Source organism: Mixophyes fleayi, chromosome 1 (genome assembly GCF_038048845.1).
Source record: "Mixophyes fleayi isolate aMixFle1 chromosome 1, aMixFle1.hap1, whole genome shotgun sequence".
In the NCBI taxonomy this organism is placed as follows: Eukaryota; Metazoa; Chordata; class Amphibia; order Anura; family Limnodynastidae; genus Mixophyes; species Mixophyes fleayi.
In genome coordinates, this window is record NC_134402.1 from 283,583,337 (window position 1) to 283,608,508 (window position 25,172).

At 40.7% G+C, this 25,172-nt stretch overlaps 1 protein-coding gene and 1 pseudogene across 5 annotated transcripts in view; one reads left to right on the forward strand and one right to left on the reverse strand.

Moving 5' to 3' along the window:
* The window catches only part of TRPM3 (transient receptor potential cation channel subfamily M member 3), a 295,149-nt gene that overhangs the window by 220,112 nt on the left and 49,865 nt on the right, over nucleotides 1-25,172 (reverse strand). The window lies entirely within an intron of this gene.
* LOC142107868 (uncharacterized) lies at nucleotides 15,364-17,929 on the forward strand (annotated as a pseudogene).

A 25,172-nucleotide genomic window follows, 5' to 3' on the forward strand; every position in this document is an offset into this window, starting at 1 on the left:
TTATTTGTACACTGAAATTTAAGTGTTTATGTCTAAGTCATGCCCTACCCCAAATATAAATCTGCCATCACATTTAAAATTTACCTCCCCCTCCAAAGTAACATGGTTTTACCTTACTTGCTTACTTTTGCTTAACTTTCCTTAATGAATCAGGCCCACTGATACCAACACTGCAGGAGCACTAATGCCAGCCCTATTCAATGTGCATTTGGGTGTGTGTATGTCATTTTAAACATAATATTCTTTATATAATGAATAGCCCATTGCTACTGTTACATACAATTTCCAAAGCAACAAATATGCTTTAATTTTGCAATGGGTCCATATAGTGCCCTTTCCTCTGTAATGCATAAGCACATGAATCCCCTCACTTCAACCCTAATTGGATATATATACTTAGAACTTAGTACTGCATACTGGTTACTAGCAAAGGTTTACTGAGAACTGTCTAGAGACCAGTATTGCAGCATGTAAGCCTGGAAGAGGCCACTATATACTACTTATGTATTACCATGAGGAGGATAGGGTGTCCCTGTCTCAAGTGTATTATCTCTTCTTCATATTGCAGTTTCACTCAGGAACTTCACCACACCGATTCCCGAGTCATGAAAAGACAGATGCACCAGTGTAGGGTTCAGCATGGTGAAGTTGCTTTCATCTGAAAACACCAGGAAAGCCCTCAATGGTAGTTTCTCACTTTAGATATTCTGAAAGCCAGAATCTATAAATATGCAACTGCCAATGAGTTCAATCTCTGTTCAATGCGTCCGGCCACACTGCAAAAATTGTTCAGGAATGGTTTGAGGAACATGACAAGGAGTTCAAGGTGTTGACTTGGCCTCTCAATTCATAGAGGCCCCACCTCGTAACTTACAGGACTTAGAGTATCTTCTGCTAATATCTTGGTGCCAGATGCCACAGGACACCTTTAGAGGTCTTGTGGAGTCCATGCATCTACGGGTCAGAGCTGTTTTGGCGGCACAAGGGGGACCTACACAGTATTAGACAGCTGGCTTTAATGTTGTGGCTGATCTGTGTATGTCTGCAATGTATGGCTGCCCATGGAAGTGTTTTTATAGTGGGTGAGGATTAAAAGAGTGTGTGGTAAATATGTAGATTTGTTTGCATCTGTATTTATATAATTTTTTTCCTCACAACAAGACCACGTAAAAATATCTGTATCCAAATGTACCACTAAACAGCAAACATACCATATGTATAGTCTTTCCATGATCTAGAACTCCCTATTGTTGGGAGACTTGAGTCTTCATTGGTACTAGGCACAATTAAAAATGGCTTCTCATTCGTTGCACTTTTAGTTCCTGGTGATAAAAAGGGACAATTACTAGTGCCACAGACACCAGTAAAGTGAATTGGGAAAGAGATGGAAAAACATTCTCTTTTCTTCACTGTAGAACATGGAGCTATTATAAATGAATGTTTGCCTTTTAGACACTATCTACTTGGTGCCACATTATTATACATTAATATTAATAGCTTAATGGAAGGCTTCCAAGTTTTCAATATTAACAAATGATATGTGAAAAATAGCTTTCAATAATAAAACAAATGCAGTCTTAGCTTGATATATCTTTTTACACAGTCTACTTATAAATGTTGTTTGCTTTGGGAATGTTTATATCTCCTTGAAGTGCTTCATTTAGCACCATATACCTCCAAGGTAAATTAGTTAATAGTAATGCAGAGCATTACAACATAGACAACACTATGGAAGTGGTAACAAAAGCATAATTAGATAAACCTCTTTTTACCAAACTTTGTCAGTTTTGCTGTCTATACATGACTGGATCATAAGACAACTACACATCGGGTTCTAAAAGAGCTGCATAGCAGGGCCGGAGCTTAGCGATTTCTGTGAGCAGTCATGTAAATGGCAAGTCTTAGGATTACAGCATTACAGCAGCCTAAAAACCTGAACATCCGAAGCTACTCACGGTACCTGACTTACGAATCTGACAAGCAAATAGGCCCTTAATAAAAATACTAAAGCAGGTTCATTAGTCAATCCTAGATGGCACAGTTCCCTGTTGGGATAAGATGGTGCCCTGGTACCGTCAAAATAGACTGTATAATCATACCACTTATGCTATCTGCTGCACCTGCGTACCCTACACTACCACTGCTGGAGTATTATGCTCCATTAACATTAGTACCATGGATGTTTTATTACACACACTGAAGACAGACATAACATCTGACATTAGATCTGCAATAAATGTAATTAAGGATGACATTTCTGAGCTAGGGCCAACACACTGATTTACTCTATTGTACTCTCTATGTATTTCATACTATCACAAGCAACTGATCAGGATGCTTATTGACCATATCCATAGGCGCCCTAAACCACAAACCCTCCCTGACTCATCATCTAGGGATGTAAAAATAAGGGAAGTTTTATGTGTTGCTGTGTTGTTTATTATGTTATTATAGGTTATTTTTACCTTCGCCTTGTGAAGAAATAGTCTCTTCAGGTTTATTTTGTTGCCTTATATAGGTAAAATTACATAATGTTTTCACTAGATTTCATGTTCCCAGCAAATCTCTTTCCCTGGGAACTCAATAAGTGACTCATGTGCTACCCATCTCCCACATGGTATCGCTGGAGACTGCTATCCACGGAACTTACACCTTTTATGGGTCCATGGATTTCTCACATATGTTCAATCCATCAATATGTCCAACACTCCTTCCAATATTGCCTGTTCATGCACTATCCACTTGCAGTGACCCCTCCCTCTGTACCCTCATTGTCCTTTTCAGCCCCTCTTCATCATCATTTATTTATATAGCGCCACTGATTCCGCAGCGCTGTACAGAGAACTCACTCACATCAGTCCCAGTCCCATGGGAGCTTACAGTCTAAATTCCCTAACATACACACACAGACACAGAGACTAGGATCAATTTCATTCAAGCCAATTAACCTATTAGTATGTTTTTGGATTGTAGGAGGAAACCTACACAAACACGGGGAGAATATACAAACTCCACACAGATAAGGCCATGTTCAGGAATCATATTCATTACCCCAGCGCTGTGAAGCAGAAGTGCTAACCACTAAGCCACCGTGTTGCCCAAGATTCCTCAGATTTCTTCAGATTCCTCATAATTCCCCACTGCTATTCCAATATTATTAATCATATCTCTTAATATTTTAACTATAAATACTAAAGTCACCTAATAAAAGCCAAGTAATAAAAGCAGATGAAGTGGCCTTGCAGGAGACACACTTCTCTTCTTCAGCTCATCCTAAGTTTTCAGACTCTTGTTACCCTTATTTTTTTTACAGCTGATTGGCTTTCTATGCATAAAAGAGTGTATTTTCTGTTTAGAAGAACTTTATATTTATTCCCCGAACAGATCATTCCACTGGGAACTTTGTAGGAACTTAATTGAGAACTTAGTTGCCCTGGTGTTCCCTTACACTCTTAACATCAGCCAGATCCTGGTCATACCTAAAGTAATTACTAGGTAATATAATACAAGCAGGACCCCCTATTAGTCTTGGAGATAGATTAACTCCAGCATTCGCCCCAATCCTGTAGGGGGTAAGATATATGGTGCAATTATTCAAGGGAGAATGGACGGGAGGAAGAAAAAAGGAAATTTATAGAACTGCATTTGTTACTAAAGCCTCTTATCAGTTATAATGTATATATAGATTTAGGTGTTACCTAACTTTTTGACCGTTATAAACTTTCATTAAGCATAAGCATTAATTATTAAACATTAAGCATAATAGCTACTAATATGTTAGCACTTATATTTGTATAAAATCTAAATCCTCTTATGCTTAAGGTCTCTTAAGTATTAAGTATGCCAATGCACTACCTAAACAGGAGTTAACTAAACCTTACTTAACTTACAGGCATTAACCCCCTGTTAATGTCTTCTTACATTTAATAAAGGAGTTTAGAGCATCTGGGTCATAATATTTTGCATGTTTTTTTTACCAGACAATTCTGGTAATTACTATGCAAAGCTCAGCTGAATCTGGTGACTAGTGTGCAAAGCCAAGTCCTACATGTATTCAATTTAAAAACCTGAGCACAATCTGGTGGCTTGTATACGAAGCTGAGGATCATTTGTTGACTATTACACACAACTGAGCCCACTCTGGTTTCTAGTATATAAATCAGAGACCAATCAGGGGACCATTTTGCAAACCTGAGCCATATTTGATGACCAGTGCAAAGCAGAACTGAAGCTGCCGATGCACAAAGCTGAGCCCAATTTGGAGGCTATTACAGAAAGCTGAACTCAATCTATTGGCTAGTATAAAAGCTGGCCTTATGTTGTGGTTAGCATACAACGTTGAGCCTAATATATATGGTGGCTTGTATACAAAGATAATCCCTTTCTAAGTCTACTGTAGGTGAGCTGTAGAGCTCATGGAGGCTTTCACATTTCATTGGTTGAATTTTGTCATAAGTGTTACTAGTCTTACCACAATCACAGCAACACCACAGAATGAATTGAACATTGTCCACTCTGTTCAATTCATAGACTATAATTCCAGGAAGTCCAAATGTACGTATACAGTGTGGAATGGCACTATGCAGACTGGCAATGCAAAAGGGAAACTCAAAAATTGTTTTGACGGGACTTTGCACATCTGTAAAATGTTGAGTTTTGCTGCAAATGTCATTTGCATGACTGTGTCTTGGCTCACAGACTTGTTGATCTCTTACAGTCTTATTAGTAATTAGAGATGGGCGGGTCCGGTTCTCCGAGAACCGAACCCACCCGAACTTTGGGTATCCGAGTACCGAGCTGAGCAGCTCGGTACTCTCCCGCCCATTCCGAATCCAAATCGAGGCCGAACGTCATTGTGACGTCGTCGGATCTCGGGACTCGGTTCTCGCGATACTTCAACTTTATAAATACACGCCTCCACAGCAATCCATCGCCATTTGACAGAGGGAGAGAGCAGGGTGTAGTCATAGGCTAATTAGAGCAGGGACAGAGAATACCATATTGTTCTTGCAATTGCTCTAACCAAAATCGCTAGTGCAGAGAGGAGGATAGAGGTTTATTATTTTTTCTTCATATTTGGCACTCCCCAGCGCTTTTGGGGTGTCCCCCATAATTGTGCATTAATATTTCTGGCTGTCAAAAGTCATATCTGTCAGCAGTATCTACTAAATAATTTGTAGCACACCTCAGTGTTTTTGGGGTGTCCTCCCTAATTGTGCATTAATATTTCTGGCTGTCAAAAGTCATATCTGTCAGCAGTATCTACTCAATAATTTTTAGCACTCCTCAGTGTTTTTGGGGTGTCCTCCCTAATTGTGCATTAATATTTCTGGCTGTCAAAAGTCATATCTGTCAGCAGTATCTACTCAATAATTTTTAGCACTCCTCAGTGTTTTTGGGGTGTCCTCCCTAATTGTGCATTAATATTTCTGGCTGTCAAAAGTCATATCTGTCAGCAGTATCTACTCAATAATTTTTAGCACTCCTCAGTGTTTTTGGGGTGTCCTCCCTAATTGTGCATTAATATTTCTGGCTGTCAAAAGTCATATCTGTCAGCAGTATCTACTCAATAATTTTTAGCACTCCTCAGTGTTTTTGGGGTGTCCTCCCTAATTGTGCATTAATATTTCTGGCTGTCAAAAGTCATATCTGTCAGCAGTATCTACTCAATAATTTTTAGCACTCCTCAGTGTTTTTGGGGTGTCCTCCCTAATTGTGCATTAATATTTCTGGCTGTCAAAAGTCATATCTGTCAGCAGTATCTACTCAATAATTTTTAGCACTCCTCAGTGTTTTTGGGGTGTCCTCCCTAATTGTGCATTAATATTTCTGGCTGTCAAAAGTCATATCTGTCAGCAGTATCTACTCAATAATTTTTAGCACTCCTCAGTGTTTTTGGGGTGTCCTCCCTAATTGTGCATTAATATTTCTGGCTGTCAAAAGTCATATCTGTCAGCAGTATCTACTCAATAATTTTTAGCACTCCTCAGTGTTTTTGGGGTGTCCTCCCTAATTGTGCATTAATATTTCTGGCTGTCAAAAGTCATATCTGTCAGCAGTATCTACTCAATAATTTTTAGCACTCCTCAGTGTTTTTGGGGTGTCCTCCCTAATTGTGCATTAATATTTCTGGCTGTCAAAAGTCATATCTGTCAGCAGTATCTACTCAATAATTTTTAGCACTCCTCAGTGTTTTTGGGGTGTCCTCCCTAATTGTGCATTAATATTTCTGGCTGTCAAAAGTCATATCTGTCAGCAGTATCTACTCAATAATTTTTAGCACTCCTCAGTGTTTTTGGGGTGTCCTCCCTAATTGTGCATTAATATTTCTGGCTGTCAAAAGTCATATCTGTCAGCAGTATCTACTCAATAATTTTTAGCACTCCTCAGTGTTTTTGGGGTGTCCTCCCTAATTGTGCATTAATATTTCTGGCTGTCAAAAGTCATATCTGTCAGCAGTATCTACTCAATAATTTTTAGCACTCCTCAGTGTTTTTGGGGTGTCCTCCCTAATTGTGCATTAATATTTCTGGCTGTCAAAAGTCATATCTGTCAGCAGTATCTACTCAATAATTTTTAGCACTCCTCAGTGTTTTTGGGGTGTCCTCCCTAATTGTGCATTAATATTTCTGGCTGTCAAAAGTCATATCTGTCAGCAGTATCTACTCAATAATTTTTAGCACTCCTCAGTGTTTTTGGGGTGTCCTCCCTAATTGTGCATTAATATTTCTGGCTGTCAAAAGTCATATCTGTCAGCAGTATCTACTCAATAATTTTTAGCACTCCTCAGTGTTTTTGGGGTGTCCTCCCTAATTGTGCATTAATATTTCTGGCTGTCAAAAGTCATATCTGTCAGCAGTATCTACTCAATAATTTTTAGCACTCCTCAGTGTTTTTGGGGTGTCCTCCCTAATTGTGCATTAATATTTCTGGCTGTCAAAAGTCATATCTGTCAGCAGTATCTACTCAATAATTTTTAGCACTCCCCAGTGGTTTGCGCTCAGAATGGATTCAAAGCAGTCCACATATGATCTAAATGAGCAACCAGGTTCTGTCACCAGTCCTGATGTTAGTGTTCCCAGTACGTCATCTGGCCAAGGCGATGTCAAACAACAGAGTGTTTTCAAATTAGTGCAAAAAACAAAAACCAAAAAAAAATTTACTGTATTGAAGCGAAAAAGAAGTGTAACTGAGCAAAAGTTAAGTGACGATAAAAAAAAAATTGCAAGCATGCCATTCTACACACGCAGTGGCAAAGAGAGAATGAGGCCTTCACCTTTGGCTATTAGTGGCAGATCCCAAAAAGTTACCCAGGCTACAATTGGTGCACAACTACTGTTACGCGTCAAAGCTGAGCTGCAAGATACCAGTGAGGCATTACAGGAGAATATTTGCTCTGATTCACAAATGACAACAATCCCTGTGGAGAGTCCATCCAACAGTGGGATGTCTAATCGTGAGCATTCTGCTGATGTGTGCCTTAATAGCCCGAGTGTAGCCGGTGATACCCAAATTGAGGATGCCACTTTGGAATTAGAAGAGGATGAGGGGGAGATTTGTGTAGGCGACGAGGGCGCTAATGAGGATGTTGATGAGGATGAGGTTGTTTGTGTAAGTCCTGCACCAGTGGCAGCAGTTCTGGCACGTGACAAGAAAAAGGCCATTGTCATGCCTGGGCATAAAACAAAAAAATCCACTTCTTATGTGTGGAATTATTTCTACCCAAATCCAGACAACAATTGTATAGCCATTTGTAGTGTATGTGAAGCCACAGTCAGTCGAGGGAGGGACCTTAACCATCTTGGAACCTCGTCTATGTTACGCCATTTAACGAGAGTTCATGGCAAAGTGTTGGGAAAAGCTGAAAGTTCTTCCCAAAAGAATACAAGCACTCCCTCATCAGCTAAGACCCTCCGCTCACCGACATACCGACGGCTACAAAATACACCCACCACACCATCCTCATCAATATCCTCAGTAGCGCTCGGAGTTAGCCCGGCATCCCACTTAAGGCTGGATGACTCCGGCACTATTATTGATTCCTCTGAAGAAAGCGTTAGTCCTGCTGCTGCTGTTGCTGCTGCTGGGGGTGAATCGTCATCCCAGAGGCAGGTGAATAAAATGAGCAGTCCTACATTTCAGCAATTAACTGTGAAACAATCATTTGCGAGGGGAAGCAAATATGACAGCAGTCACCCAGTCGCCAAGCGAATCACAGACGCCATGGCTGCAATGTTAGTGTTAGATCTGCGTCCAATCTCCACAATAAACGCAGCTGGTTTTTCACAGTTAATTGAGGTTTTGTGTCCGCGTTACAGAATTCCATCGCGACACCATTTCTCCCGTAAAGCTATTCCACAACTATACCAAAAAGTGTGTAAAAATGTAGAGATTGCGCTGAAAAATGCCATTCTGCCCACTGTTCACTTAACCACAGATATGTGGACAAGTGGAAGTGGCCAAACCAAAGACTATATGACTGTGACAGCCCACTGGGTTGGTCATTCACCTTCACCAGCAGGAACAGCAGCAGCATGTACACCACTACGTAACATTTGTCACAGGCAGGCCACTCTTTGTATCACCGGCTTCACTAACAGGCATACGGCTGACAATTTGTTACGCAAACTGAGAGATGTGATTGATGCATGGCTTATACCACTCGGACTCTCCCCAGGGTATGTCATTTCAGATAACGCCAACAATATAGTGCGAGCATTACAGCTGGGTGATTTCCAACATATTCCCTGTTTTGCTCACACCATCAACTTGGTGGTGCAGAGCTTCCTACGAAATAACCGTGAGGTGCAGGAGATGCTTTCGGTGGCCCGTAAAATTTCAGGCCATTTCAGGCATTCAGCCACAGCATGTAGGAGATTACAGCAGCTCCAAGAGCAGTTTAACTTGCCCTGCCACCAACTTAAGCAAGAGGTGGTAACTCGGTGGAATTCCACCCTGTACATGCTTCAGAGGATGGAGGAACAGCGCAAAGCCATCCAAGCATATTGCACAAGTCATGACATTGGGAAAGGAGGGGGGATGTATTTCACTCTTGCACAGTGGGGAATCCTTTCAGTGCTGTGCAAGGTGCTGAAACCATTTGAAGTTGTGACATGTGAGGTCAGTGCAGACTCTGCTAGTTTGAGCCAAGTCATTCCTTTAATTAGACTATTGGAAAAGCAGCTTGAGAAAATGAAGGAGGAGCTGAAAGCAAGCAATTCAGCAAAGTATGTTGGCCTTGTCGATCAAGTACTTAATTCGCTTCACAATGATCCTCGAGTTATTAAGATCTTGAACTCGGATCAGTACGTTTTGGCCACTGTGCTTGATCCAAGGTTTAAAACCTACATTGAGTCTTTACTTGTAAATGAGCGAGATGTGAACTTTTGCAAGGAGCTATTGCTCAGCAAGTTGGCCGCTGAACTGGGCCTCGGCTTGACGACGTGTCCTCCTTCACTTTCTCAAGCTGTTGCTCGTAAAAAATTAAATTTCCAAAAAAGAAGCAGGGAAGACACAGGGGGCAGACGAGAACAATTTAACATCTGGGCTGGTTTGAAGGATTTTTCAAAAAAATGTGTCACTTTGCCCATAACTCCATCCAATATGAGTATAAACATGCAAAGGATGGTGGAGGATTACTTTCAAGAGGTAGTTGATATGGAAATGTCAGACAGTCCCTTTCCTTACTGGGAAGAAAAGCAGGCCATTTGGAAACCCATGTACAAACTTGCTTTGCAATACCTAAGCTGCCCACCCTCCAGTGTGTACTCTGAACGAGTGTTCAGCACAGCAGGGAACTTAGTCAGTGATCGCCGTAGAAGGTTACTTCCCAAAAATGTGGAGAAAATGATGTTTATAAAAATGAACTACATCTTCCACGAGGAAGGCCTTCACCATCCAAGACATCCAAGCACTGACTGTTCTCTAATGGCGGATTCAAGCGGCGATGAATTGATAGTCTGTGATGATGACGTACACACTGATGAGGGTGAGGATGAAGCTGAAGATGATGCCGATAACATCTTTTTAAAACTTTCTATGTAAGTGTAGGGTGCAATCTACCCCCAAAGAGGAAAGGGACTTGTGGCATTTCCATATCACATACCATCTTGAAAGGCTGCTGTTAGGGCAATTTATCCTTAAGGGTAGGGTGTCATAGACAGAGTGACCCTAAACTGGCTTTGTCCATTTTTCATAATATTGTACAGTCTATAATGGCTGAATTTTTTAGTATTTTATACAAGTGGAGGGGGGCCTAGAGAGACAGAAACCAAACTGGCTTTCTCCATGTCAATTAATATTGTACAGTCTATAATGGCTGAATTTTTTGGTATTTTATACAAGTGGAGGGGGGCCTAGAGAGACAGAGTGACCCCAAACTGTCTTTCTCCATGTCAATTAATATTGTACAGTCTATAATGGCTGAATTTTTTAGTATTTTATACAAGTGGAGGGGGGCCTAGAGAGACAGAAACCAAACTGGCTTTCTCCATGTCAATTAATATTGTACAGTCTATAATGGCTGAATTTTTTGGTATTTTATACAAGTGGAGGGGGGCCTAGAGAGACAGAGTGACCCCAAACTGTCTTTCTCCATGTCAATTAATATTGTACAGTCTATAATGGCTGAATTTTTTAGTATTTTATACAAGTGGAGGGGGGCCTAGAGAGACAGAAACCAAACTGGCTTTCTCCATGTCAATTAATATTGTACAGTCTATAATGGCTGAATATTTTGGTATTTTATACAAGTGGAGGGGGGCCTTGAGAGACAGAAACCAAACTGGCTTTTTCCATTTCTTTACATATTTAACTATAAGTGTAGGGTGTAATATACATTCAAAGACGATGGCTGCATTGCCAATATGCATAGATGGAGAGGAAGACAATCTGTTTTGTGTGTAGAATAGGCCTACCAACGAAGAATTAAACTGTTTTTTTGGATGATTTATTACCTCAACAATTAGATTACTTGTCTCTAAAACAGTTGGAGCACTAAATTGGGTTAATTTAGGCCCAAAAACATGGATTTTCCCAAAAAATAGCAAAACAAAACCAAACAAAACCAAAACCAAAACCAAAACACGCAATGGCGGTTTTGCAAAACCAAAACCAAAACCAAAACACGACGGTAATCCAGATCCAAAACCGAATCCAAAACCAAAACACGGGGGTCAGTGACCATCTCTATTAGTAATATACATCATAGCAACATTTAGGTAATGTAATCTTCTGAAAGATCAGCACAGCTACCAAATTATCCCATTCCGGACATTGCATATTGTGTGACTCAGTGATTTTCTCTTTCACTTACAGAGAGAGAAAGTGCTTTATTCAATTTTTTCTTGCAGGGTTTAGTAGTATTGTCTGTTTTTGTAGATTGCAATTCAGGCTAAAAACAAAAATGAGCAGATTATACAGAGCTTAGTTGCTTTAGAAATCTGTTCCAGGAGCGTCCCAAGTGTTAACATTCAATGCATATACACAGCACAGTATCTTCTATCACTCAGTGCTGCCAGTAGAGCTAGCATTTTGTATCCCTTGTGCAGCACATGAAAGTTGTCTTTACTGTAGAACAATAAGTAAGTTAGTGCTGGTGGTTATTGAAGGGTCATTTTATAATACATCTGTAATTGGAATGAAAAAAAGACTCCAGTGTGCGTCCTTAATACTAAGCACATTTAACAAGCTTATAATTGGTCCCAATCAAATTAATGTTCCCACTTAGGAGCAACGCTGGGATTTATATCACTTCTGATCTCTACAGAAACTCAAAAAGTAATTGGTTATCTTGTTTAGAGATGAACAACATTTTTAAACCCGCTCCACTAAATTTGCAGTTTGTCAAAGCAAAAGCGGAACTCAAGGATTGTATCTGGTAGTTCATCTTTCTGTGGAAATGACTTGTTCCGTGACAAACTTTATTTAGATTTGCTACAATTTTGCACATCTCTAATCTTATTGTATGTCTTGTAAGTTACAAGTTATAGAAAATGGATTGTTTAATTGTTTAGTTAAAGGAGACATATACAGTCATGGCCAAAAGTTTTGAGAATGACACAATTTTTGTTTTTCACTAAGCTTGCTGCTTCAGTGTTGTTAGACCTTTTTGTCAGATGTTGCTATGGTATACTAAAGTTAAATTACAAGCATTTCTTAAGTGTCAAAGGCTTTTATTGACAATTACATTACGTTTATGCAAAGAGTCAATATTTGCAGTGTTGACTCTTCTTTTTGAAGACCTCTGCAATACGTCCTGGCATGCTGTCAATCAACTTCTGGGCCACATACTGACTGATGGCCGCCAATTCTTGCCTAATCAATGCTTGGAATTTGTCAGAATTTGTGGGTTTTTGTTTGTTCACCCGCCTCTTGAGGATTGACCACAAGTTCTCAATGGGATTAAGGTCCAGGAAGATTCCTTGTCATGGGCCTAAAATTTCGATGTTTTAATCCCCGAGCCACCGGGTTATCACTTTTGCCTTATGGCAAGGTTCTCCATCTTGCTGGAAAAGGCATTGTTGGTCACCAAACTGTTCTTTGATGGTTGGGAGAAGTTGATCTTGGAGGATGTTTTGGTACCATTCTTTATTCATGGCTGTCTTCTTAGGCAAAATTGTGAGTAAGCCCACTCCCTTGGCTGAGAAGCAACCCCACACATGAATGGTCTCAGGATGCTGTATTGTTGGCATGACACAGGACTGATTATAGTGCTCACCTTTTCTTCTCCGGACAAGCATTGAGGTTTTCCAGATGCCCCAAACAATCTGAAAGAAAATTCATCAGAGAAAATGACTTTACCCCAGTTCTCAGCAGTCTCCAGTTTCCTGGAGAGAAGTGGCTTCTTTGCTGGCCTTCTTGACACCAGGCCATCCTCCAAAACTCTTCGCCTCACTGTACGTGCAGATGCACTCACACCTGACTCCTGCCATTCCTGATCAAGCTTTACACTGGTGATGCCCGATCACGCAGCTGAATCAACTTTAGGAGACTGTCCTGGTGCCTGCTGGACGTTCTTGGGCACCCTGAAGCCTTCTTTACAACTATTGAACCTCTCTCCTTGAAGTTCTTGATGATTTGATAAATGGTTGATTTAGGTGCAATCTAACTAGTAGCAATATCCTTGCCTGTGAAGCCCTTTTTGTGCAAAGCAATGATAACTGCACGTGTTTCCTTACAGATAACCATGGTTAGCAGAGGAAGAACAAAGGTTTCAAGCACCACCCTCCTTTTAAAGCTTCTAGACTGTTATTCTAACTCAGTCAGCATGACAGAGTGATCTCCAACCTTACTCTCGTCAACATTCTCACCTGTGTTAATGAGAGAATCACTGACCTGATGTCATCTGGTCCTTTGTGGAAATGTTGTTTTTGGGATAAAGATTATTGTCATGCAAGAGGGACTTTAAAATAAATTGCAATTCATCTGATTACTCGTCATGACATTCTGGAGTATATGCAAATTGCATCATAAAAACTGAGGCAGCAGAAAAATAATATTAATGTAATTCTCAAAACTTTTGGCTATGACTGTACAATACATACCTTCGAAGTAGACAAAAATGCATACATGAAAACAAAGAGTAGGGAAAGTCCTGCTCGTTAGAGAGCTTACAATCTAGTGGACAATGGATCTTAATTTAATGGACAAATATTGAAACATTTAGATATAGACAGCACACTAGTTAATTGATTTTCAGGCTATCCCACATTGTTTACTGCAGAATAATCTGCTGGGTGTTAATTTAAAAAAGCTCATCATAGGCTGAACACTTTTTTGATAACCCACTAACAGGGTGTATAATAAAATGAGAGTGTGCTATGAGAATAATGAACCTTTGCGTCTTGCCTACATTTAATGGTCAAGTTGGTATAGCTTTTTAATACTACATCTGTGTTAAAATGCTTGTTTTGTATTAGCTATAGCTTTTGTGATTTAAAGACAAGATTTACTTTAAATTAATGTTGTAGATATATAACAATATATATGTGTTTATGTTAAAGTTGTATGACATCCTAGAAGCTCCGTTTGTTGTGATACAGCCAAATTTCATATCAAATTGCAATAATTTTTTTGTTTAAGAAATTTAATTTCATTTGATTCTATTCGGTCCAATTCACCAGATCCCAAATCCAATTTGTCCTGACCACTCCCTGACAGCCATCTACAATCTCTGTGAGAGCAACAGGTAGCTAGGGAGAGTGTTTAAAACTACATTTAGTGGTGGTTGTGGTGGTGGGGGTTAGAGTTTCATTTAGCTGGATTTCATTTCCTCTATATTTAGAGCAGTGTATTGAATTTTTAGTGAGTTTTGTTATTAATTTGTTCATTTATTTTAGTTAATTGTTCATTTTGTTTCTTTTATTATAGAAATGGGGTTTATTACTTTTTAAAAACATAAAAGTAAGGAGGAGGTTGAATAGGAGGTGCCCTGACCCACAGTCCAATGCTCAGTCAGCCCTTGTTAGCAGTGATCACAGAAAAGCTTCCCAGGCAGAACCCTCTCCTGACACCAGCAACAGCAATGCACCTACTGTTGTGCTAACTGTGGCTGCTTTGAGTGCTCTATCACACAGCAATGAATATGGAGAGTCATGACCTGATTTGCTAGTGTGGAGATTCCCCATCACTCTTCCTAGTGATGACAAACTAATTCATGTGATGCTGCAGGCATTGTCTATGTCAAATGACAATTCATAAGTGGCTGCAGAATCCACCAATGCCAAGTCATCTCTGTCAGTGCTAGCCTAATTGTGACTGATCCTGCAAATTTTTCCACTTCAAATGACAACACTTGCCTCCTGTTACAATTTCTATGGCATCAGTGGGTGTTAGCCGCTTTTTGGCCTTTTGGCTAAGATCAAGGTTATATCTGTTCTTATCAGGCCCAAACACCCAGTGGTCGTAATGCTGATTGTGGCTCGTTCTATAGCATAATCTAACACTAGTGAGGGTTCAAGCTGCTTAAGACTGTGCTGCACCTTGCATCTTCTGGCCACAAAGGTCCTTCTCAGGGCTTAACAATTCGCTATAAACACCAGGCCATGAAGCAAAGAAGACGCAAACGAGGAAGAACGAGTTCATGGAAAGAAGCTCTGCCAGATCCTGCCTGCTGGAAGAAAATTTGGGGTCTAACTCCTGCTGAGGAGGCCTTCTTCCCTTTTGGGAGACCCTGCCCTGCTCTTCTCTGTTTGGGAGAAGATTTTCGGATCAACCCCAGTGGAAGAACCCCTCTTCTCAGCAGAAGATCCTGCCCTTCTAAGCCCAGCGGGAGGAAATCTGCATGGCTCCGGCCCCTTGTAGAAGATCGCCCTCCAGACCAGCTTTTCAAGCCCTTCTGCCCTGGGAAGAGGAGCCAGGAAGATGGCTTCAGCTGCTGCAGCTCCTGCCTCAAACCCTGCTCCTGTCCCTAGGAAGAAGGGAGAAAAGACCCCTGCACCAAAGTCTTTCCCTGAGGCTGGAACCTTTGCCTCCATCGCCCCAGCTGCTTCGGGACAAGGGAAGCCCAGTCAGAATGCCCCCCAGAGAACTCCCACCCTGGAACCCTGGATGAGGCAGACCGTCGTCCTGAAACTGAGGGAAGTGAATGGAAGAATTCCAGATGACAGCTGAGACATTTGGCAAGAAAATGATCCTCAATCTGGGATTCTCCAAGGCTGAAACCCTCAGCGTGCAGAATTACTTGAAGGGGATCTTCTACATCACCTTCGCCTCCATAGCCATCTGCAAGAGATACTGGGAGGTGGTGAAGTCAGCAAGATCGGAATCTCCATTTTCTCGATTTGTGGGGAATAGCCCCATCCAGAGAGAGGAAAGAAGAGTGACGGTCTCCATGAGCAATCCTCATACCCCTGTGTGAAGATCCATGGTTTCCAAATAACTCAGACATGGTATTAGAGGAAAAATAGAAGGATGATTTATTCTGCAGAAGAGAATGAAATACAGCACGGCCCCATTAACGATAGCAGGTCCAACAAGTGAGGAAATCAGTTCAAATAAATCCAATAGGATATGTACAACACGGCGCCCTTAAAAATAGTATGTCCAACAAGTGAACAAATCAGTTCAAATAAATCCAGTGGGATAGGTACAGCATGGCCTCCTTAGCAATAGCAGGTCCAACAAGTGAGAAAATCAGTTCAAATAAATCCAGTGGGATAGGTACAACACAACTCCCTTAACAATAGCAGGTCCAACAAGTGAGGATATCAGTTCAAATAAATCCAGTGAGATTGGTTCTACAGCACATCTCTGGCTGAGCATCACATCTTGGTCAAAGTCAGTCACATCCGTCTCCACCTCCCAGGGTAGCCACTTTAATCACCTCCTAATCCCTCCTTAGGAACTGCCTGCCCAGGGAAGTTGCAAAAGGTCTCAATTGGTGTGCTTCTCAAACTATCCAGCCCCCTCCCTTACCTCCTAAGGTGTCCTCCCTCAGGTATCCCCTGCTGAGTCCGGCTCCTGGCTGTCTGTACAGCTCACTAGTGGATAATAGGGAGAAAACAGAAATAACAATGGTAGCTTAATTCACTCAAGTCCTGAGTGTTCCCTGTGGAGGTGGAATTTAACCCCTGAAGAACTTTTCCAAGGAGATCTAAGCCACACCTCATAACAATCGACCTTTGAGACAAGTGATAATTAGCTTAGCTAACACAAGCAAAATGACTTCTGCCGTCTTGTTATTTGCACACAATATGGCAATATTATTTATATTTCAAATACATACAATATTGCAAATAATAGCAAGACCAAAATGGACCTAATAACATCAAATAATAATACATATAATACACCAATGTTCAAGTGTATATACTTAGACTGGGCCAAGGATTAAAAAGTACATTAAACTGTAAGAAACAGGTGATGAATAAAAAGTCCTCAGTCCAGTAGCACCCTGTTTTCTAACACCCTGGCAAGGATATCACTACCTTCCTAAACCGCTTCTGTTCCGTGGTCAAGGACCCCTCTAAGATCCTGGATGCCAACGGTTTCTGGACAGGCAAGTAGTCCATCATTGTCAGGCTGATGAAAAACGACACTGCAGCAGACGGTCTCCAGCACCTGCCATCATGTTTTGCCCTGGGTGGCTCTGCGGTCTTCTTCACTACGCTAATCAGCCAAGGAACTGTAGGAAGTGCAGGGAAGCTGACCACATGTTGAGAAGCTGCAAAGTTTCAGCCTGCAGGAACTGCAAAGTGGCAGGACACGAGACCAAGGATTGCCAAAAGAAGACAACTTGTAACCTCTGTGGCCTGGCCAGCCACATCTACAGGGATTGCCCCCAAAGGGCCAGAACTTATGCTGCAGCAGCTGGTAAAGGACTACTAGAATGTGGACCTGCTCCTGCCCTGCAGCCCAAGTCAACCCAGAGGAAGCAACATAAGTCTCTACCACAGCCACGAGTGGGTAAGAAACCTTCCACTCCTTCTCTTCCCACTCCCCTTCCAACCTCCCTCCCCACTCCTTCCTCCCCTGCTCCCGTTGTGACAGTATCTCCCTTCCTTCCTGCTGTCACAAGTCGCCCACCCTCCCCAACCCACTCTGGTCCTCTTCCCACCTTCACCCCTCGCTCCGTCACAACCTTCCCTCCTCTCTCCCCTGCAGTAGCACTAACCTCCTCCAATGTTACTGCAGCTCCCTCCGTCTCCCTGGAACATTTCCCCCCATTTCAGGTAAGGAGTGCAAATTGAGGAGGAAGAGGAAAGAGCTTGACAGCCCAGCTGCTGACTATGAAACCTCCAAGAAGCCAGCGGTCAAGCTTTGAGAGGATCCCCTTCCACAGGAGGAGGCCCTGGGAGAGATGGTAGCGAAGCTGCTGGCAGCTCGGGATTCGTCAACGGAGGAGGAGTTGGATGTGGACGAACTTCTGCAGCTGCCCGACATCTGCCTTTTCGATCAACTGGAAGAGAGAGGTCTGCTCCCATCTTAACATGGGGACACGGGCAGACCGGACCAAGTCCCACCTGACAAGGATGGTAACTGATGTATTGTATTTTATAACTTTCTTTTTTCTTCCAACTAATGGCTAATTTCTCTCTTTTAACCATTAATGTGAGGAGTGTTAAGGATTAGATGTCAGTCTGTGGTTACCTTTCTTGACAGTCAGAAATGTGATGTTTACATGTTGCCATTGATGATGTTCAAGTGTTGGCTTGATTGTGTTTTGGTTACATCACTAAATGTACCGGTGGGTCTGGAAAAGTCCCAGATTGATGGTCTGGAAAAGGCAGCAGATTGCCGCTCAGTTCAAGACATCACCGATTCCGCCTGCACTAAACCTTATCTTCTCACTTAACTTACAGCTATAATAATGAGCTCTCTCAAAGTTGGTGATGTTGTTCCTTATCTATTGATAGCATAGAAAATATATAGAATAGAAATAATTTGCTCTGATTGTCTATTTCTTTTGCAATTTGGGAACATTTACAAAAATGTGGTTTAGTTAAAATGTCATTTTTTTCAGTGGTTTTTTGGGCATTTTTCAAATTGCAAGATTGCTGGCCCCCTTAGGATAAAAACAACTAATTGTGCTCTCTTAGTATAAATAAAATAAAACTATGCCCCCTTAATAATATACAACTAGTACTGTTCCACCTCAGTATTAAAAAAGTAGTACTATGCGCCCTTAGTAATAGAAATATATAATTCCTTTTGCCCCGTTATTAATATTTAAAATATTATTGTAGCCATCATATTTTCTGTAGTGCAGTGGCCATGCTAAAACCTTACTTGGAATCTTCTTCTTGTCTTGAACCACCATACACAAAGTGGACTGCTCCCAAAGAGCTGCCGATGCAAAGCGAGTTAATGTCCAATCAGCCCACCTACTTAATAGACAGGCAACCAATCAAGAGTGGTCTCTCATCTCTAGGGGCTGAGGCATGATTGTTTGGTCGAGATCCTCCCTCGTGGAGTAGGCCCGATCCTGAGTAGATCAGGATGCTACAGAAGCTAATGTCTGATACAACCGGATGTTCTTCATTCTGTTTTACAAGACAGTTTGTCCCAAACCACATGCGATTTAGAGGTTATGAAACCACTATACATCACCACCCACCGCCAGCGGTTGGATTTTCACCCTCAAGGCTCAATGGGCTGTTTGTTCTTTGATTAAGTCAATGACTAAGAATGGGGCAGACTTTCACAGAAATATGCCAGCACTTGCTAAAATACAATGAGCAATGACTGATTAACCAGAGCTGTTTTGACATTCAATGATAAGCAAAGCAATGCAATTTACTATTAATCATATCACATTTTTTTTGTTTTATTTCCATATTAAGGAGAAACAATGACAACTAAAATCTGTGTTTCATGCTAAAACCATAATAGCTTTTCCCAGTTTATTGGTGGCTGAAGAGACTTTTTCCCTGTAATATTACATGTTTATACTCATACAATGCTGGTCAAGTTCAAGGGTGTCTTTCTGATATGGAATGGATGCAGGTATTTTATTATGCAGTATTATATTATATTATTTATACTCATTCAATTCTGTAAAAAAAAGCCTAAACATCACCCCTGGTCAAGTGTTAGTGCCCTGGTAACATACTCTCACACACTACATAAGATTTTAAAAGAACTACTATAGTATTTGTAAAAATGATTATTTGGGACAAAACTGAGTTAGAGTATGCCACTTTTTTTTATTATTATTATTCATTTGAATCATAATATTGTATGCCAGTGGTAACATAACAGTAGTAAATGAAGCATAATCTCAGGTATTTTAACGAAAAGCAATGCTTACATGTATTTTTTTAATCCTAATACAAAGGAGCTGTTCAGTTGGTAGATGTTATTTTTGCAACAGGATCAAAGTAGAATCAAGGACAAATTCAAAGTTTCTAACATTGCTTCTTAAGGAGAATTTAATATTTGTTTCTCCTCTAAATCTCAACGCACAAATTACTTGCAAGGTTAGATTTTGCGAGATTACAACCTGTTCCTGTTTTAGAGTTTTGAAATCCTCCCAAATAGCATTGATCTGCATCTCAGTGAAAGGCTCAATTAGGTGTTCAGTAGAAAGCCCAGGATGAAGTTAAGATGTGGCCTGCTGAATGCAGGAGAGAAAAGTTGCAGGCCCAGACCTAGGACCAGTTGGTGACAGATAGATGGTCTATCCCCTGAGTGCAGAATCACACCACGTAAGACACATATTTTGCACCTACATACTTAGTCACTGTCCAATGGCTGTGACTTCTGAAGGAAATCCTGTACTTATGGATAAACAAGAATTAGCTCTTATAAGATCACAAATATTAGGTCTAGAATAAATGTCCAGTAAATCTCCTGCAATTCTACATTGTGGCTACCACCCTCCCTGCTGTGGAGTAGCCAGCAAAGCCCTCAAGTTCTGGAGGATCTGACTGAGAATGGTACCACTTCCAGATTAGAGCAGCTCAAGGCAAAACATCATTGTCCCAATAGATTGTCGTTCTGATATTTAGAAAAACATAATGTCTTCTATTAATAGTTGCAACATCAATAATGTTCTATTATATTATTTTCTTTGGAATTCTGTATACTTTATAAAATATGGCCTAAAATACATGTCTCTCTTTGACTCTAAAGAAAAGTTGACGATTGGCTAGAACAGACCTAGGCCGAGGCAGGGGAATGCACACGTCTTGTAACAGAAGAGTTAAAGAAAAAAGAAAATCCTTCTGGATTAGAATGTTATCTTTTGTGTTTATCTCCATTTCTCCATCAAAATGCAGATGAAATGATTCACTTACAGATCTTAGAAATGAAAGAGAGCAAAGTAGATCCTATTATGAAACAATATACAGTATTATGCGCTAGGTGCCTAATACTTCTTACATGGATGCTTAGAAAACATGGATCTAGGTATCTTTCCTGTGTTATTTCTGAAACTACATAGGCTTGTACAGGCGTGTTCTCTCATGCACATCCATGGGCAGTGTGAGGTCTCCACATGCAGAAATGCAGGCAGGCTGTCAGCATTCTAGTACTGAAAGTATATATAACTTAGGTGCCTGACTCCTGTTGTCATTCCTGGGAATGGGAGAGAGCTGAAGATATGGAGAGTGTCCAGAATTGCATTTGGATAAAATAGATCAAGTTAGTAAAAACATATTGAAAATAGCACTGTAATTCCATACAAAGCGTTTTACAATGTTAAAATATGCTCAAAGGGCCCTGTTACTGTAGCAGCCTGGAATACAGTATTTGGTAAATGCAGCAGTCTTTTCCATCAACAGGGAATTTGTGTTTCTCCTTCTTACTAAATTATTTACCCACATGCACTGCTGTACTACAATAAATAGAAGATGTGCATAGGGGAAACGATCAGTAATAATAGCACTTGTTTCATGTTATGGATAATAATTAGTAATTTAAGCAGGTGTTTAAATGTTTTGATCCTCCCTTCAATCTTAATGTATTGAAACACTCCACGATTCTGAATTAATAAAATAAACAGTATGTTCTTAGTATAACTTGATTTTTCTCTATCAGCGTCTACTGTTGACTAAGAAAAGAGCCATTAGCACATGAACTTCTCACACAGCACAGAGAGCAAAGGTAACTGCAGTTATAGCATAAATGGTAGGATTGATTTTATTTTCATTTTATCTGTGAACCCTTAAGGTGAGTTATCTTCAGGGCCAAGAACAGACATTACCTAGGGGAATTCATTTTCATGTTTGTCAAACAAATGCTGTCACAGTATAGATTTCAAACAGGCTTTGCAAACATATAAGAGTTGCACAAAGTCAATCATAGCAAACCTAAAGCTGCTACCAAGTCATTATTTACTAACATTATCAAAGTGCAAGGTGCAATACATTATCTTTTTTTTCTGCTTAGTGCAAGTTAGTTAAAGAAAGCAAATATCTGATTGTTCACTATGATATAGTGTATATTTGTGCCATTAAGCAATGGTAGCAAATAACCCCAACAGTGTCTAATAAATAGGCTGTAAGGGAATCAAAATGCTCTTGCCCACTGCAAGCAACGCATGAAGAACCAGCAACATGAAGAACCAGCAACATGGAGAGCCAACAACATGAAGAACCAACAACATGAAGAGTCAACAACATGAAGAGCTAACAACATAGAGAACCAACAACATGAAGAGCCAACAACATGAAGAGCTAACAACATGAAGAACCAACAACATGGAGAGCCAACAACATGAAGAACCAGCAACATGGACAGAGAACAACATGAAGAGCCAACAACATGAAGAGCCAACAACATGAAGAGCCAACAACATGAAGAGCTAACAACATGAAGAACCAACAACATGAAGAACCAACAACTGCAGCATATGAATCTGTCACCTCTTTTGGACCTAGTTTAACAGGTCAGAACAAGGAATATCAAAGTCAGAAACAACTTTGTAGCTATTTTTTCATTAGAATCACATAAGGGAAACCAAGGGGGGGTTTCCTCGTGCCTGGAACTCCCCCACCCCCCCTCCTAGCCTAGGGAACTGTATGCTTGAGGTGGCTGGACCCTGCCCGGGAACAGTCACTTTGCAGCTTGTGTGCAGATTGTTTCTATCTGCACTGTTCACAGCCATCTCTCCTATTCTGTGTGTCCTTGCCCCTCTTTTCCCTGCCATGTGTCCTCGCCCCTCTCTCCCCAGTTGTGGGTCCTCGTCCCTCTCTCCCCTGCTGTGTGTCCCCGCCCCTCTCTCCCCTGCTGTATGCCCCGCCCCTTTTTCTCCCACTGCATGTCTCATGTGAGCAGCAGGAGGACACAAGACACAGCACTAGATGAAGAGGGTAAGTGTGTGAATGTTATTGTGCTTTTAATGTAAGTGGAGGCATTTAATGTATAAGTACAATAGCTCCTTTGTAAACATAGGTTTGCATGGACTTTTAATATGGAGGGTAAAGGGAGTTTAATTTAAGTGTAGTGGGGTATTTTATGTGATGTGGATGGGGTGTGAAATATTAATTTCATAGTAAATTGAAAGTGGGAGTTTTTAATTTATTGGGGTGAAGGTTGGGGATATTTAATTTAATAGTTGGGTTATAGCGGACCTATTAAGAATGGAATGGTGGGACTTTTCATTTAATGCTGGGGTAGTTTGGGTGCTATTATTTGAATGTGTGGCTGAGTTTGGGGAGAAGGACAGCTGTTTCTTAAAAGTGAATGCTAATTATTTAATGTTTGGGAGGAAATAGGTTTATTTATTAAATGTAAATACTATTAATTTAATGTTGGGGTTGTTTGGAGGGCAATGGATATTTTTATTAAAGGTGAATGACATTAATTTACTGTCCTGGTTGGTTGCTCGGAGGCCTAATTATTAAACATGGGTGCTTTTGATTTAATATTGAGCTGCTTTGGGGGGAGGGAGGCCTAATGTGTTTACTTATTGCTGGGATTTCTTATCTGTCCTTTTTCCAAACAGGGACCCAACATTTCAGGATCTAGACAAACAACAACTGAGCTTAGGACACAAGCAGCAGCAACAATTATTGAAAGCAGCAAGAACATGTAGGAGAGAGCATGACAGTCTGCCAACTGTTCTGATTCTGGAGGATCAGTTCTGATTTTGGAGACTGACACACTCAGCCAGGACATTGTCCCGACTGTAGGAACAGTTGGGAGGTATATCCCGCTTCACATGGCTACTCGAAAAGGGAGAGCTGCGTACACCTAACAGTAGTGCACGCAGCATTGACCGTGTATATGATGGGGATAGGAAGAGTTGGAGAGCAGCCAAGCACTGTCTAAAATTATAGCCACGTCCCATGCATGCTGGGCTAGTCACGTCCACTGGCAGCGTGACGTGGAAACCCCTTCTACAAATCCTGCGTTTACCCCTGTATCACCACCTAACATTCTTACTGCTAAAGGTCACTAAAACAGGATGTCTCCTTCCCCAAAAGTTAATGTGGAAAGATTGGTGAACAAAAGGACAATAAATGTTCCTACATTGTATCAATTCACTAAACAATGTGTTAAAATTTGCCCTCAACACGCATTAATTAGTGGATTTATGTGCAGTTTTGCTGACAACTGGCTGATGTGAACATGGGTATAAAATATACAGTATATAATATAATATATATAATATATAAAAGGTAAAAGTTAGCTCTTTGCCGTATCTATAGATATATTTTGGATCTTAGGCTCCAACTGGTTGGCCACCCCTGCTTTATTGGGACAATGGTCACAATATTCAATTAAACACCAGTCTCAAGATTAATTGGATGTCTGGCAAATTTGACCCATGAAGGTGTACTACAGATATCAACATAAAAGATAAATAACTATTCTTAACATTCTAACAAGCAATGCTGTCGACACCAGACATGTTCTTATCATCTAATTAACATTATATTTTGTTTGGCTTTCCAGTTTTTGCAATATTAGGAGACAAACGTCTAAAAAACCATAAAAAACAATGATAGTAAAAGTAGTTACAGATCTTAGAGAGAGGAAAAAATACACTGATGGCTATAATATGCTCTAAGGCACCTCATACTTGATAATTACAGAAGCACCCTGTTGCTGTATCTGTGCTAAGAAGCAAATATAATACCAACAAACATCTGTGTGAATAAGACCAGGGGGGTAAAAATTACCCAGATGGCCCAGGTATCATTAGAACTCTATATTCAAAGAGTAAACATTAAATAAGATGAAAAATAAAAGAAAGCTAACTAAGGGTTGGTGCTAGGTTGGTGTAGTTCATGCATTGGTGCCCGGAAGAATTAATCTGTTAGCCTGTATGTATACACAATTTGATGCCCTAACAAAGGGGGTTTAGAGGACGGCCTGGGTCAAGGAAAGGTTATATAAGTTTAAGCATAGTTGGTGTTCTTTCTCTTGTCACTGGAAATTTCCCAGCCTACTCAGTTCCTAATAATGGTTTAGAATTATTTTGAATTGTATGGTTAAACAGTGTTTTTTCTTTCAGAATTGTCTTAGGTGGCTGGAAAGCATGCCAATCAGCAGCTATAAATAATGTGTTTGTGTGATGGTGAAGTATTCTTCCTCAAAAGGGGGACTCATTGTTAGCAACACTTTCCCTCTGTGTTGGTTATGGGGCACCACCATTGTGGGTGGGTCCCGTCTACTGGGCCAAATGAGGGAGAGTGATGCTTTGTGTCCTAGAAGCGTCAAGGGGTGTTTAGTCACCATATTTTGGTATGAGGAACGGCTGCTAGCTGATTGACCATTCTTTT